Genomic DNA, 17,462 nt, shown 5'->3' with positions numbered 1-17,462 from the left:
AAATCTTGCTGCTGCTCACTTTTGGGTGCACGCTGACTTTTAAGAGCTGTAACACTTACTGCAAAGGTTTGCAGCTTCACTCCTGTCAGCGAGACCACGAACCCACCAGAAGGAAGAAGCTCCAGATACATCTGAGCGTCTGAAGGAACGAACTCTAGACATACCATCTTTTTAAGAACTGTAACACTCGCTGTGAGAGTCCGCAACTTCATTCTTGAAGTCAGCGAGACCAAGAACCCATCAATTCTGGACACACTATTATGTAATACCAGCTCTTTTTAATAATCTTTGTCAAGCATATCTTTCCATTTCCAACTTTCCTATATCCTTGCATGTAATGTATACTGCATTTCCTATGTACACATAAAGCTGGAATTTTTTTTCTTAATTTAATGATTTTTTTCCACTATGTGACTGTGTTTTTTTTTTTTAATTTCTAATCTCTTTACAATTATCTTTATTGCATCTATATTTGAATTTATATAATTTATTTATTTTTGAGACAGTCTCACTGTGTCACTCAGGCTGGAGTGCAGTGATGCCATCTCATCTCACTGCAACCTTTGCCTACCTGGTGCAGGCAAACCTTGTGCCTCAGCGTCCCAAGTAGCTGGAATTACAGGTGTGTGCCACCATTCCCAGCTAGTTTTTGTATTTTTAAAAGAGACAGGGTTGCCCAGGCTGGTCTTGAACTCCTGACCTTAACTGATCAGCTCACCTCAGCCTCAAAAATTGCTTGGATTACAGGCATGAGCCGCCACGGACAGCTGTATTTGAATTTGTTTCTACAATGTGTGGAATTTTTTTTTTTAATTTGCCAATGTTTATCTTTGCTCTGTAGTTGTTATTACTGTTGGTATTATTACTTGCAACATGTTGTTAAAGTAATTACTGGGAAAATTTTGTGCAATAAGAAGGAAAACAAACAATGAAAGAGCAGAGGAGACATTAAGTAGCACTAAGTCACTTAATCATTTGTTCTTCAGTTAACTTCTGGGAAATAAGGAGTTAAAGCCAAGCAATGTCAAAATTAATGTCTGTTTCTCAAAGGCAATTATTTATCTAATAAAAGGCTAAAATTTGGAAACTAATATAGTTTATCAAAGAAATTGAAATTTGTCTAACAGGCATAAGAAATTTAAACTCGGATGTAATGCCAACTGTAACACTTAGTAATCATGCGTTTTTAGCAAATTATTTTCTCTTTCTGTTTCTTTCTAGTTTCGAGTGTAAAATACTAATGATCATACTCCTGTGAGGGTTTATAAAGCTGTAAGTGATATTTTAATGTAAGAAAAACAGATTGAAAAGATTGGGAACATGATGCAAGTAGATTCCAGATGTTTAGGATGGAATAATATTATATGGGATTATGAATGTTAAAACTGTGTGTCACAGAGATAGCAAGGCGTTGGAAAATGTTCCTGTCTGTGACAATTTTACTTAGAATTTCCAGCAATTAATTAATTGAAAAAAGAGCAGAATCCTTTACCAGTATTGATAGTGTTGAGGTTTTTCTTTCTTTCTTTCTTTCTTTTTTAAGACGGAGTCTCGCTCTGTCACCCAGGCTGGAGTGCAGTGGTGCGATCTTGGCTCACTGCAATCTCTGCCTCCCAGATTGACGCTATTCTCCTGCCTCAGCCTCCTGAGTAGGCACCCACCACCACGCAAAGCTAATTTTTGGTATTTTTAGTAGAGATTGGGTTTCACCATGTTGGCCAGGATGGTTTCGATCTCCTGACCTCGTGATCTGCCCACCTCGGCCTCCCAAAGTGCTGGGATTACAGGCGTGAGCCACCGTGCCAGCCTTGTTAAAGTTTTTCTGTAGTGATTATATGCATTGGGCTGTTAATAAAACTTTTAAATATATAATGTTATTTAGAGTTTCTTTAGTCTTAATAGTCTTAATATTGTTTCAAAATCTGACTTGTGTAGAACAATAAAATCACTTTTTGAATCTGTTAAATTTTGTCACTGTAGCTTCTATCAGGACTCTACTTCTTATGCTCTTACTATAGTCAAATGTTAAAAGCAACCAATTACATAATAAATTATGTAATTTATTAAAATAATAAAATTAACATTTTAAAAGATTTTAATGTATTGCATATATTACACATTAGTGCAACTTTATGAGATAAGATGGGATGTTGTATCGACTAAATATCTTTCACTTTCCAAATAAAAATCAATAGACCTTGTAATTAAGCATAGTATCAATAGTTGTCATTAAACTGATATCACATTCTTGCCATTGATGTGGTGCTTTTCAGTTACAAATAATTGGTTTCATATCTTTCCCTTTTCATTTTGATTATAAAAACACTTTTTAATGTTCTTGGACTTGAGACTTAAAGTCTTATTTGTAACAAGTTTTTTCTGAACTCTCCAAGAAAGCCACATTACAATTCTATTTCATATATATTAGCTATCTCAGCTGTGAAGATATGCATAGGCTTTTAAATTTCGTTTAAATACAATAAAAAACCTTTATAAAGCTATCAGTTTAGCTCTGACAGTATACTGATTCAATGAGTAGAGGGGTCTGTTATTTCTGTGATGCTAAGTTTCTCTGAAGTTTCTCTGATCTAAATGAACTCCATTCTCCTTGTTAAATCTGAAGGACAAAGGGTCACAAAGATTTAACTCAATTGGAAAAAAAATTAAATTGATTTTGCTTTCAGTTAATACAATGTGGCATGGAGCTGGCATTTAATTCCCATTTGTTTACAAACACCAGACAATATACAGCTTCTGAAACATCAGGAGGGACTCCTCTTAGAAAAGGGAGATATATAAAAAGGAAAGTAAAAGTCTCTTTCATCCTTTTCCATTTCTTTACTCAAATTGTAACATCTAACTCATTTTACCAAACTCAAATTATCTGTGTTGAAAAGAAATTTGAAAGCAAACATTTATTTCATAAAATTAAGGGACTGTCTAAATGGATAGTGTAGTATTAATCTATAAATATTAGACAATGTCAGAAATTACATTATTCGTATTTATTTTAGAAATGAGGTAATTGTTTTTCCTGCAAAAATGCTAGAAGCTAGCATTCTCTGTGGAGAAATTAGGGAATAGGGGAGAAGTGAATGAAACCCCCAAAACGAAAAGTAGATAAACCTTTCAGTTCTTCACTGGTGTGGCGGAAATAGTTGGTCACAACAAATTAAAAAGGAATAAGACTACTGTACTCTATCAGTAGCCTCTTGCTACTTCTTTGCTACCCTACAATATCCTTCAAGTCACTCTTTTCAATATAGAAGTGAAAAAAGTTTATGCAATTTCCTAGATAGAACTTTTAGCTTCAAATGTTCTAGGTTGGAAAATGGATTAAAGCCCAGTGATGAAAGAAAATATTTCCTAGGGCACTGAACAATGTTCTGAGATTACTTTGTAAAGTATCCTATCTCCTCATCTCTTATACTTCAATTTGTCTCAAATATCCTCTAGGATTTTTTCATAATGAGTGCACTGATAGATCATAGGATATAATCCCAACTGATAAAGTGAAAAATAAAAATCTGTCAACTTATTGAAAAAAAAAATAAAGCATATTTGGTTAGTCATGTCATGTAATCTTAATTTTAGCAATGAGGCAGATTTATTTTTAGATGTTTAATTCTTATAAGTTTTGTTTTAAAATTTTCTTTTTGAAAATTGTTCTCTGTGAGATCACACAAATCTTAATTAAATCAACATTTTTTTTTTACATCCTGATCTCAGAAGGGTTGAAGTAATTTTGAAACTTCATGAGAGATTTTTAAGAAAATAAAAATACATTAAAATAAAGAAATTATTGATGTTATTTATGTAATCCAAATAAAATATATTGTAGAGATAACTTTTATTACTAAAACTTCCTATGCTATAATTCTAGATGTAGAAAATATACCAAATCACTGAGTGCCACCCATTTCATCTTGTTAACAACATGTGCAAAAGTACATTTGAGTCTTGAAATGAAGAAAGATGTCATAATTTTTAAGGATCTTCTTTTGACTTCACATTTCAAATAATCTTTATATTTATGTTATGTGTTAAATTCAAAGTGTTTTGAAATTCAATTTACTTCCAACAATAACACTTTATTATGATCATTATTATTCCCACTCTACCAAGGAGGAATCTGAGTCTCTATCAGGGTAGCTGATTGAACCTAGGCCCTGCAGCTTAAACGTGGTAATCGGTGCTCCAACATGTAGCCCCATTTATTTCCCTGGGACCAAGGGTTTGGAAGTCAAGTCAAATAAATTGGTCCTTCTTTCTGACAAAAGATATAAGACAGATAAATGATGATAAAGAATGATCTATCCTCCAGAATCTATAATTTGTTGTTGCCTCACTGCACTGTGGAACATCCTTTCTAAAGAGTCCTGACATGACCTTTAAAGCTCCATTTCATTTCCTAATTTGCAACTTTGTACCATGTTCCAAGGTTAGAGCAATTTTAGTTCACCTTTATATACTTAACCTTATTCCTCAAAGCAGGGCATTTTGCCAGGTAATTAAACCTGGGGCTGCATCCAGACTTGTCCCCTATTTTGTGTCTGAGATTGGAATCCCCTCAAAACCCTACACCCTTGACATGATTGCAGATCACCAACCCAGATCACAGCTTCCTTTAGGGAAAATTTTTTAGGACCCTTGATATATTTTTGTGCTAGGAGATGACTTTCAATTAGAATCATCTCTAACTTTCAAAAGATTCTGATAAATTGTCAAGGAGAAAAAGATCATAATTGTATTCACTTCTTTCAATAAGATCCTCCTAATACATATTCTAATATATTATCCCTTCCCATATACTAATGCATACCAATAGTTAAGAGGGGTGATACAACTTTCAACAAGCCGGGAAAGATTCTCCTATTCAGGATAGTAAGTTTCTACTGACTTTATATTTTTTCAAATGAGACTTCATGCTGTGTTTCCTGTCATACAAAGAAAAATAAGTCCTGGTACAAGATGTCTTGCTTGAACAATTGCACAGTAGGCAATAACAATTGATACTATTGTTATTAATTCAGCACTACTGCCAAACCCAAGCTAATAATTGTTGAAAAAGGACAAAATTCCAGGTTATGAGAACAAACTGAAATCACAAACTTGCTCATTAATTTAATAATTTATTGTATTTCATTATTTTATTATACACATTTTCAAAGTTGGAAACGTTTTCTAGACATTCTGTATACCTATCATCTAAATCCTATCATCATTGTACTATGTTTGATTTATCATATATTTATCCGTGTATTCATCCATTGACCAAACTTAAGATTTTTTATACATTTCAAAAGACATTTTTAAGAAAAGACATGGCCATTTTTTCTTAAGAGTCCAGAATGTATATCATTAAATAGGCTTTAATATTTGTTGAGGTTTTTATGTTAATTTATGTAAAATGGAATACACATATTTCAATATATATTCTCTGTGTTTTGGCACACACCTACACGACAGAAAATCTTACCAATTAGTAGGACATCATCATCAACCCCACAAAGCTGTCTCTTTCCCTTGCCTCATCAATTTCTGCCATCCTGCCAGGCAAACATTGTTAATGGTTATTTTTCACCATGTATTCAATTAGTTTATTCTAGAAGTTTATAAATATGAAATGATCATCCAATAGGTACATTTGCACATAGGCTTCTTTTATTCAATGTAACATTCTTGAAATTCTTCCATTTTGTTGAGTGCATGAGAATTCTGTTTCTTTTTCACTGCTGAATAAAAACTCTAGCTTTAGGAGCCAGGCACAATGGCTCACACCTCTAATCCCAGATATTTGGGAGACTAAGGCAGAAGGATCACTTGAACCCAGGAGTTGGAGAATGTAGTGGGCTAGGATCCTGCCACTGCACTCCTGCCTGGGCCACACAGGGAGATTCCATCTCATACACACATAATTGTATAAATGTAACATGGTTTGTTGATGTTCCTATTAATGGACATTGTGGTTGTTTCCGGTTCTTGGCTAATATAAACAAACTGCTACAAACATTCTTGTACAACTTTTTTGTGACATTTGTTTTCATTTCTCTTGAGCAAATACCTAGTATTAGAATTGCTGAATCATAGGGTAGGTATATGTGCAGGTTTATAAACAATGGTCAAATTGTTTACAAAGTAGTTTTAGTATTTTGCAAACCCATCAAGAATATATGGAAGTTCTGTTTGTTCTACATATTTGCGAAGACTTGATGTAAATCTTTTTAATTTTAGTCATTCTGGTGGATATTTAGTGGTAGCTCATTATGCTTTTAATTTGCATTTCTCTGAAATCTTATGATATTGAACTCTTGATACTTTTTCTGGTGCTTATTAGCCGTTTGTTTTTCTACTTTTGTGAAGCATCTGGCTAAAGTTTTTGCCTCTTTCTATTATTGGAATGTTTGTCTTTTCTAGTATTGAGTTGTCGGAATCTTCATAGTACCTTATTATACTTAGATATCAGTACCTCCTCAAAGATATGCTTTTGCAAATACTTTCACATGGACTGTGGCTTCATTACTTACTCTTTTAACATTTTAGATCTATGAGCAAAAGTTTTTAATTTTGACGAAGACTATTTATCTTATTTTAAATATTCTGTGACTTGTCTAAGATATATTTACTGAACTCTTCAAGTCCAGAAAATAAACTTTTTGTGGTTTATGTATAAGCACATGTTTCTTCTCCATTAAAATTTTTCATAGAATGTGAGGTAGGCATTAAGGTAATTATTATTTTTATATACATTTCCAGTAACTCCAGCACCATTTATTGAAAAGACTTTTCTTGCCCCACCAGCTTTCTTTGGTCCCTATATTGAAACTAAATGGCCAAGTAATTATAGGTTTATTACTGGATTGTTTTATTCTATTAATATGTAGATTGATTCTTATGCCAAAAACATATTCTTTTGATTACTGTAGCTTTGTAATAATGCTAGAAAACAGCTAGTCTAAATCCTCCAGGTTTGTTGTTTCAAGATCACTTTGAATATTCTATGGTTTTTGTATTTCTATGTATATTTTAGAATCAGATTGTCAATTTCTACAAAAAATGCTAAGATTTTGACTTGGTATTATTTTGAAGCTATAGACCAATTTGAGAGGAACTAACATTTTAAAAATATGGAGTCTTACAATTCATGGTGATAGTTTTTCCTCACTATTTAGGTCTTCATTAATTTCAGCTATGTTTTTTGTAAATTAAGCATAGATGTCATGGCACTTATTTTGTTAAATTTATTCTTCTATTATAAGATCATGATACTAATGGAAATTGTTAAAGTTCATTTTAAAAATTTTTGTTGATAATACGTTAAAATACAAGTGGCTTCTTAGTATTAATCTTGTATCCTGATATCTCACTCAGTTCACTGGTTAGTTATAATCATTGTGCTGTAGAGTCCTAAGAATTTTATGTGGAAATAGTCCAGCCATGTGAAAATAAGTTTACTTCTTCCTCTCTTAGCTTTTGTTTTTATTTCTATTTCACACCTTTTTGCAATGTCTAAGACATTCATAGAATTAGTGAAAATGGACATTTTTTTCTTGTTAGGCACAGGGGAGAAAGCATTCAAGTTTTCAATGCTGAATTTGCTGTTAGCCCTAGGTTTTTCATAAATGTCATTTCCTTTACCAGACTGAGAAAATTTCCTTATGTTACTAATTTGTCATATATTTTTAATTTTGAAAAAGTGTAAAATGTTGTCAAATGTTCTTTCATACTTATTAAAATAAATTTGTACTTTTTCTTTTTTTTTTTCTGTTAATACAGTGAATTACATTAATTGATTTGGAAATTTAACACAATCTTGTATTCCTGTAACAAAACCTCTCAACTACAAGCACTACCCCATTTATGTATTGCTGGATTTGATTTTCTAAAGTATTGTTAATAAATGTTGAATCTTAGCTCATGGGTGCCTATTAGTTTCTAGCATTATTTTATTTAATATATTTTTCTATGAATTCAGGAGTATTCCCTCATTTTCTGTATTGTAACAGAGTTTATGTAAATTTGATGTTATTTCTTCTTTAAATATTGAAAGAATTTACTAGGGATATCATCTGGTCCTGGAGTTTTCTTCTTTGAAAGGTTTATGAAAACGGGTTCAATTTATTTACTAGACAGGGTTATTTGAATTTTGTCCTTTGTTTCATTTCAGTTTTGGTAAATTGCTCTTTTCAAGAAATTTGTCCATTTAATCTAAGTTGTTGATGGAAAATTGTTCATAATATGGTCTTATTAGTCTGTGCATGCCCCTAGTACTTTTAGTGATAACCATTCTTTTATTATTGATACAAGTAATTTGTTTTCTTGCTCAATCTTCTTGATCAATCTAGTTAGTGGCTTGTAAATTTGTTGATCTTTACAACAAAACAAATTTTCTTTGTTGAGTCTTTTTTTTTTTATTATTTTGTTTATTTCTACATTTATCTTAGTTATTTTCTTTTACTTGAGATTTGATTTTGTGTTGCTGTTGGGGAAATGTTGTGTACACATCAAATAGGTCGAATTGATTAATGTTATTCACATCTTTCATATTTTACTGATATTTTGTTTTTGTTTTGTAAATTAATTATTATTTTTGTGGAATATATCATACATTCCCAGCTCCTTGTATGTGGAACAATTGTATTACATCTTGAAAATTGTGAATATGATGTTACTCCACAAATTATTGATTTTTTGCTTTGTGTGTTTAGCAGACATTTAGCTTTGTCTTATAGGCAGTTGCACAAATACCGGGATAGTTATTTTATCCATAACTGGAAGTTGTCTCTTGTATCCATGGTTCCCAAGTAAGTCAGAAATTCAACATAGATTATATACAGAATTTGAGGCTTCCTCACCTTGGCTCATGCCTCTCTCAGATTCACCCTTCATTTTATAGTAGAAATGATTGCCTAAACTCTATCCTCTGTTTCTTTAGGCTGGAAAGGCCTCATTTTCTATCATTACTTTGGCCATCATTTTTGTACCACAAAGGTCTTCCTTAAAGACTAAAGCCAGTGAGCAATAGCAAACCTATGCCTAGCCTTTTTCTCCTCTGAATATTTTACTTCCCTCTGTAATCTACTACCTTTGTTCACTCTCCAGTGCCTTTGTGTTTTGTTCAGAATGGTCTGTGTGAGGTTGGGTCTAGTAGGAACTTACTCAACCATACCAGAAGTGGAACCCTCAATATTTTAGATTTAAAAACAGATGCATATGTAACTCATTGTACCGATATGCTTATTGTTTATGGAAGTTTAGTTGTATTTAGAGAAGAATAGAATACATATGGGAGATTTATTCTTAATGAAAGTTTTAATAGTGAAACATTTCAAGATTCTAAAAGAAAGCAGATGTTGTCATTTGACTAATTATTGTATATGTGACTCAATTACTAATTTCCATCCATGTAACTGGTGTTGGGAGATTTTTACTTCTTATTTTCAGCAATATTGTGTAGATTACTCCAGCAGAGGAATTGGCAAGCTGTGGTTTTCAGATTAAATCTGTCCCACTAGGCGGTTTTGCAAACAAAGTTTAATTTAAACACAGCTACATTTATATATTGTCTTTGAATGCCTTTGCTCTATATTAGCAGAGTTGAATAGCTGTGACAGAGATCATAGAACTTGAAAAATTTAAAATATCTGTTCTTCATAGAAAGCCAAAAATAATTACTCTTTTTTATAAACGTTATGTGATACAGGTTTTCCGTGCACTGGTTACCACTTCAGCTCATTTTCTTCTTGGACTTCAGCTCACTGCACATTTACTACTAGCTCAAGTCCAATGAGACAGAATACTCACTCATACCACAAGTTACATGAAGTTGGTTTATTACTTCCAGATAGGCAGCAAGGGACAACAGAAGCCCAGGATTCATGATAAGCTGGTTCCCCACCACTCCATCTGCTAAAGGCAGATAGAGCCTTACTGCTGTGCCCCACTTGCACCACACCTGAGGGACCCCAGAAAGTGACCTGTCTTGGGTTTTATACCTTGGCGGGGGGGGGGGGGGTCTCATGGCATAATAGGCCAAAGCATTGAAGAACATTCTGTTTCTAGGAAAGAAGGCAACAGAATGAGGCTGCTCCAGTGAGTTCCTCCATATCTCAGGATGTTGCATTCCAGCACATTCTTCAGTGATTTTGGAAGACTACAAGTGAGCAGGTGGGGAGAAATGGGTGAGTCCAAGGCCATCAAGAGAATTATCCTGCATATTATGGAAAACGTTTGCTAAATGCAGTCTAGAATGTAGTGTAAACTTCCTAAGTGATTTTTGTGCTAACTTGAAGAGTCCAGAGCATGTGCAAATGGTTGCAGCTTTCAGAGTGGTGGCAGGCAATGTTTCTCTCTAATTAGAAAGCTATCATGTAACAGTTTATTTAGCTTTGCTAGTCTCTCCCCAGCCATTAAATTGCTAATCAGAAGATTGTTTTATTTTACCATAACTATTGTCCAATTTTATTGTAATTATTTCCAGTGTTTATAAAATGGGATTAATAATGATATGGAAGGGGGGCAGGGAAGTGCTGGGAAGGGAAGGGCGTGGTCCCTGGTTAGGGCTCCACATCTAGGCTTATGCCCATGGACCTAGGTGAGGACAGGCACTCCTGCCTTTGTGCCCAAATGTTGCACATCCCAAGACCACCCTGACCCACCACACCCCCATCCTGTGCCTATAAAAACCCCGAGACCCTAGAGGGCATGCACACAAACATCTGGACGTTGACAGGAACACACTGGCAGAAGAACATACAAGTGGCTGGACGTCGAGAGGACTCCAAGAGCACACCGACAGGCACCGGCAGGCCAGCAGACCGTTGACCAGCACAACTACATGGAGTTTGGCCTGGGCGATTAGAGGGGAGCCTGGCCACTGAGTGGCCTGACTCTAGGGGAAAACCACGTTCCCACTCCATCTCCCTTCTGGCTCCCCCATCTGCTGAGAGCTACTTCCACTCAATAAAACCTTGCACTCATTCTCCAAGCCCACGTGTGATCTTATTCTTCCCTCACACCAAGGCGAGAAATCCCTGGATACAGAAAGCCCTCTGTCCTTGTGATAAGGAAGGGGGCTGTGATAGAGCTAACACAAGCTGCCTACGGATGGCAAAACTAAAAGAGCACGTGGTAACACACCCACTGGGGCTTCAGAAGCTGTAAGCATTCATGCCTAGGTGCATCCATAAGTTTGGAGCCCCACAATCTGCCCGTCTGCATGCTCCCTGTAGAGGCTGGAGCAGCGGGGTGCCACAGAAACAAGCCACAACCCCATCACACACCCTGTGAGAGGGATAAGGGAACCTTTCCTATTTCAGTAATACTCTCACTGTCATAATATATGTATGTTAAGGTATTCATGATGCAATTTTAATTTACTTTATGATATGAAGTTTGTCTATATAGCACTGGAAGGGGTCCTCTTTTTCAGTAGTTCTGTATTCCTCTAGGTTCATCGTGTCTCCTATTTGCTGGTATTTCAATATTGTACATCTCAAAGCACACCACCTATGGATATAAAAAATCTAGTAATGATTTATTTCTGATAGTGGATGATTGGACATTTGATAGTAATATATTTCTAAAGAGCAAACTTCTATTACAATTTTCATTAGCGATTGATCAGATAGACATTTTTCAGTATGGAGGTTTTCTCTAATATGCTCCCTACTTGTTTTTTCCTGATGAATTTCAGCATTGGGAAGAGTTGAGGATTTAAATAGTAAAAAGCAAATTAAAAGTAGAATGAGAGAATAAAACATATCTTAAATGTTCATCATCATTAGAGTGAATTTTTGAGGTAGACCAGGAAGAAGAAGAATGTTTTTAACATTTTGCATAAGTCTTAAAGGTGTAGTAGTATCTTTTGAGGATGGGCATGAGCACAGGCTTTATAAGACACATGCAGATTGTGGTGAGTGTTATCGTTGCTCACATATGAAACTCAGCACAGATCATTTTTGTTTTAGGCTTTTTATTGAGTTTGTCTATCTTCCTTTGAGCAGGACGTGAGGGAATGGTGTGAAAAAAGGCTATCTGTTCACCCAGTATTCCTATTCATCATATTTTATCCCACATTTAACTTCTAATCCTAAAATATATACAAATATTAGCATTTTTACAGTTATTTTCCTGCATATCTATTTCTTCCAACCAATTTACTTTCTGAAAAGTATTGAATTACTTTTTACTGGGTCAGCCTAAAAACATCACAGAATACAATAAATCCTTTTAATCTGACTATGTCCACACTTGACCTTAATCTCTTTGTTCATTTTTGGACACAAATATCCAGAACAAAATTTTATTTTCCTCAGAGCAAAGAAGCACTTTCTCTGGCTTTCATGTTTAACAACTCAACAACCTTTGGCTCAAGATTAAATACTTTATTGTGTCTACAGGCAGTTGCATATTTATTACTCCCGAGGCAGTGGTATTTGAAATAAATGGAATTGAATGACTCAGTGAAATAGTTTCTGAAATTCATGTATCTTGAGTTGCTCTATCTCAAAGGAAACAAAAATACTTCATATCCCTACTATGAGAAGAATAGCTCATATGAGAAACACCAGGGCTATAAAACTGAAGTAAATATTTTCTTGTGGCTCAGTTTTTGTTTGTTTTACTGTAAGTCTGAATTCTTAAAATCATTATTTTCCATATTTTTTCTTTTCTTAAAACAGACAAGACTTATGTTTTTGAATTTTTCCAAGTTCATGTATTAGAATTACACATTCTTCAAATATACTAGGCATTCGTCATTGTCATATGACTTTCAATAAAATAAGTTTGAATATTAAATATATGCAAGTTATATAATAAATATTTGTATATAATATACATATAGCATGTATATATAATATATGTAGGTATGTATGTATATACATTTGATGTATACATACTATTAATTTCAATCATTAATCCAACCATACTGGTCTCTACACTGTTTTGAGATGGACTAGTCACTGTTTTGAGGTGGGCTACACCTAGTCCTTTTCTTTTAGTTTTCCCTCTCCCTAGAATTTTTTTTTTTTTACCAAAATATATCTGCATGATTTATTCTCTCCCTCTGAAAAACTCTACTAAAAATTCCATCATCAGAAAGCTCATCTATGACTCATATACTCTATTCTTATTGCCTTCCTTCATTATGTTTTTATAGCCTTATTACCGCCTACATTGTCTTCTCTCACTAGAAGGTTAGCTCCATTAGAGAAGGGACCATACACGCACACATGTGCGCGCGCACACACACACAGGCACATAAAATCTCTGCAGGCTTACAACAATATGTGGAACAAAGCAAGTGGTTTGATTGGATGGTCAAATAAATCTTGTTTCATATTGAATCTCAATACAACACCCTTAAATTATTTAATTCTATATTGTACAAAATTCATGCTTTTAAAAAACTACCAAAAGATAATAACTGGAAGCTTAAAATTATTCAGTGTAAATAATTGTCTTTAAAACTACCTTTTCATGAGATTTTAAAGTATTGAATCATTATGATGCTTATACTGGAATAGTGCATTAATCAGATAGCAACCTTTGGTCACAACACTACATATCAACATAGTGTGCTAATATTACATATGACATTGAGTTTATAAAAAAGTTAAATAAAACTATGATTTAATAAAAAAATTAGAAAATGTGTGATACATTTAAGTGAATAGAATAAATGAATAAAATAAATGTTTTATTGCTGGAGAGGTGAATTGCCATTTAATTTAGCCAATATAAAAATTTAATTTCTTAACAATAGAGTTAATTTAGTTACTATTTTGTCTCATTAGTTAGTTATAATCTTAAAGTATGTGGATATCTAGGATAATGCTTGACTCTGCTTGACTTCCTGATTCTTTTTTTTAAATTTCTGTGAGTACATAATAGGTGTCCTCTTATCCATCAGTAATACTTACCAACCACTTGCATATCTGTCTTTTCCTGCTATTTTTAAAAACATGATTATTTCTGATTCTTATCAACCATCAATTCTTCAAGCAATTTAAAAATGTTTAAATTTTTCATCCATGAGGGAAATTTATAATATTATACTTCCAAAGGAAAAAGTTTTTTTATAACAGTAATTTGAATATACGATTTTTTGTATTTGTCTTTTTGAGTGTATGACTCTTTACAACAAATATAAAGTTTATTTAAATATATTGATTTTATATAACTAGGGCATATATAAATGTTTCTAAACTTTTTTTATTCTTTCTGCTAGAGTATAACATGAACTTCTAGAAAAAAATTATAGTAAATGAAAATGGACATTTAGCAGAGCATTTTCTCATTGTGTAAATCCTCATTATTATCTTAAGAATAAAATAAAATGTCTTCTATAGTCTATTAAGATTCCTCTATTACTCATACCATAATTGGTTTTCAATTTCACCTGACCTCCAATCTATAGATATCTTCTTCATCTCAATCCATTAGGGCTTTGTTTTATGATTTGTTTTAGTTTTCACCTTTTAAACCATAATGGATATTGTGACGTGCTCTTCAGATCGTTTTGTACAGAAGAAGGATTTATTCCTCAAGCAGCTGTGAGTGCTGTGGGGGAAAAACAAAAAGCCCATAACTGTCACAGTTGTGGAGCTACCTATAATAAAGAAAGCCACATCATCCACAGTCACACCAGCTCCCAGGGAAGTCCATATGTATTGACTGATCAACATGCAGTTACAAAGGCAAAGTTCCCAGCTTGAATCAACTCTGAAAGGTCATCCCAGATACTGAACTCAGAGCTTTGTCTAAATGTCCATGGAGACTGAAAGGTCATCCCAGATACTAAACTCATAGAGTTGGCTAAATGTCCATGGAGGCTGCATCACAGCTCAACTTCTCCTCTCTGATTTCTCTTCCTTCTATTTCTTTATACAAATATCAATCTCAAGAATGCTTCATATAAAACCTCTATACATTGATATGTATTCATATATATAAATCATATAACATATATATGGTTTATATATTGCACATATATGTTATATATATTACATATATATTATATATACAAAACACATATATAATACATATATGTGTTATATAAATATGTGCTATATATATCACATATATGTGAGAGATATATATATATAACAGATATATATGTGATATATGTTAGAGTTGGCTATGCAGGGAATTCAACATGCCAAATTTGTGCCAAGGGTCTGAGAATACACATATAAACCCGAGATTTTAGAGGTGGATCACCCATTGTCAGCTGTCCACAAGTACATTAACACTAATGCTTGTGTAGCAAAGAAAACTCTGGCACAAGATGTGAGTGTAACTGTTAAGATTCTCACTATGAGTAAGTTGGAATGGATTACAAGTGAAGAAGAATGCATTAACTGGTGCGTATACCTGGTATTTGAGAAATATGAAGGAAATGTGGAGAAATGGTACTTTAAATGCAATTGTGTATCTATTGCTAACCTGTGTTTTAAAAAAAGAAGAAATCTGAGTGATTAGTTAGAAATTAAAAGTTAAGCCGGGCGCGGTGGCTCACGCCTGTAATCCCAGCACTTTGGGAGGCCAAGACGGGCGGATCACGAGGTCAGAAGATCGAGACCATCCTGGCTAACACAGTGAAACCTCATCTCTACTAAAAATACAAAAAAAAATTAGCCGAGCGTGGCGGCAGGCGCCTGTAGTCCCAGCTACTCGGGAGGCTGAGGCAGGAGAATGGCGTGAACCCGGGAGGCGGAGCTTGCAGTGAGCCGAGACAGCGCCACTGCACTGCAGCCTGGGCGACAGAGCGAGACTCCGTCTCAAAAAATTAAAAAAAAAAAAATTAAATTAAATTTAAAAAATAAAAGTTAAGTGTGAGATCCAGAGCAGTGCTTCAGTAGTATATAATGAAGTTGTTCTAAGAGCATAGAGAACTGAGGTTCAGGTCCAATATTCAATTATAAGAATTGCTGAACCCCAAAGAAGTTTAAGTTTTAAAACTAGGCAGATCAGCTCTGTCAAGTTCAGAACCCTGTTTCAGACGAAAACACCAATATGCAAATAAATATCTTGAATTCTAAATATGCAAATAAATATCTTGAATTCTAAGATTCTTCTGAATTGTCTGTGATTGCAGATAAGCTGTCTCTTACTTTCTTGAATTAGTATCCCCCCATTGCTAGAAAGCAATCGAGAAGCCTCTCCTCTACTAGACAATATCTGCCTCCTTTAGGATATGCTGCTGTTTTCTCTTCTTAATAGTTTAGGTCATAGCATAATCCATTGAGCGCCAAGGCTGGGCCTGATAAGAAAAGAAAGTAGGCTCCACTTCAAAGAAGCTGTAGGAACCACTCATCAGGTATGGTGTATACATGGGATTACACTCTGAAGGTGCTTGACCAAGGAAGAGAGCACATGGTAAAATAAGGACTTTTACTGACTTGAGATCGCTCTCTGGGGATAGAGAATTGAACACCCTGTTATAACACCAGAGGACAGTATGAAGGTGTTTCTACCATGATTCCTAGAAACATGGGTAAATGATGGCCTACACTGAATGAAGAAATGCCAGAATTTGAATGGCAGATATAAAAGGATTAAAAGATTCAGAGGTGTAGTTGTATTAGGATGGCTATTTAATACAGCTGGTAAAAACATCCAGAGGACTATATTACACTTGAGAACACAAAGGCAACGCTATTAACCAAATCTGTAAGAACACTGCTGGGGAGAAGGGAACTAACTTCACTAAGACATTCACAGGTTCCCTTTCTAGGCCAGGGCTTGCAGGAGAAGATATCTTTATAAAACTGTGTTCACTGATCCTAATGGGAATGACAGAACGTTAAAACCACAGAGGTCAGGTGGAAGTGCTAAACTGTTAAAAGACAGGCACACAATTATAAATAGTGTCAAGATCAGATGTGGGCCAGGGAGGACTGACTGACAGAGAGTTATAAAGATGATTCATAGAAACTGGTATTTCCAGAGTCAAAATAGATTAGCAGTCTATGCAAGTACTACTTTATGTATAACTCAAAATAAATAAAGGATGGATGAACAGGAGAATGAGCAATCTTACTAATAAGAAGTCATTGTTCCTTGCCCAGTTTTTGGTCATGAGCAAGTTTTCAGACCCAGGCACCTTCATTGAAGGCGAGGCCAGGTCCCAGGAAGAAAAACTATCTGTATTGCCATGAGAGGTGAACACGGTAATTATTCCCTCAGGTCTTCTTCAAAGCACCCGTGGCCATATGATTGAGTATTACTTTTTCTTCTTTTTTTGAGATGGAATCTCACTCTGTCCCCAGGTTGGAGCACAGTGGCACAATGTCAGCTCACTGCAACAATCTCCACCTCCCTGATTCAAGTGATTCTCCTGCCTCAGCCTCCTGAGTAGCGGGACTATAGGTATGTGATACCACGCCGAGCTCATTTTTTTGTACCTTTAGTAGAGACGGGGTTTCACCATGTTGGCCAGGATGATCTCAAACTCC

At 34.5% G+C, this 17,462-nt stretch overlaps 1 long non-coding RNA gene across 2 annotated transcripts in view; it reads left to right on the top strand.

The window, feature by feature from the left end:
* LOC103884636 overlaps positions 1 to 12,761 on the top strand; it is a 60,925-nt gene extending 48,164 nt beyond the window's left edge. For both annotated transcript variants that reach the window (XR_002522217.2, XR_004182680.1), the window contains exon 3: positions 10,063 to 12,761. This is a non-coding gene — a long non-coding RNA (uncharacterized LOC103884636). The remainder of the gene's footprint in view (positions 1 to 10,062) is intronic.
* Positions 12,762 to 17,462: the final 4,701 nt, after the last annotated feature.

This window comes from Papio anubis, chromosome 3, assembly GCF_008728515.1.
Source record: "Papio anubis isolate 15944 chromosome 3, Panubis1.0, whole genome shotgun sequence".
Taxonomy (NCBI): domain Eukaryota; kingdom Metazoa; phylum Chordata; class Mammalia; order Primates; family Cercopithecidae; genus Papio; species Papio anubis.
Note: the sequence above shows the minus strand (reverse complement) of the source record. Positions and strands in the feature narration are given on the sequence as shown.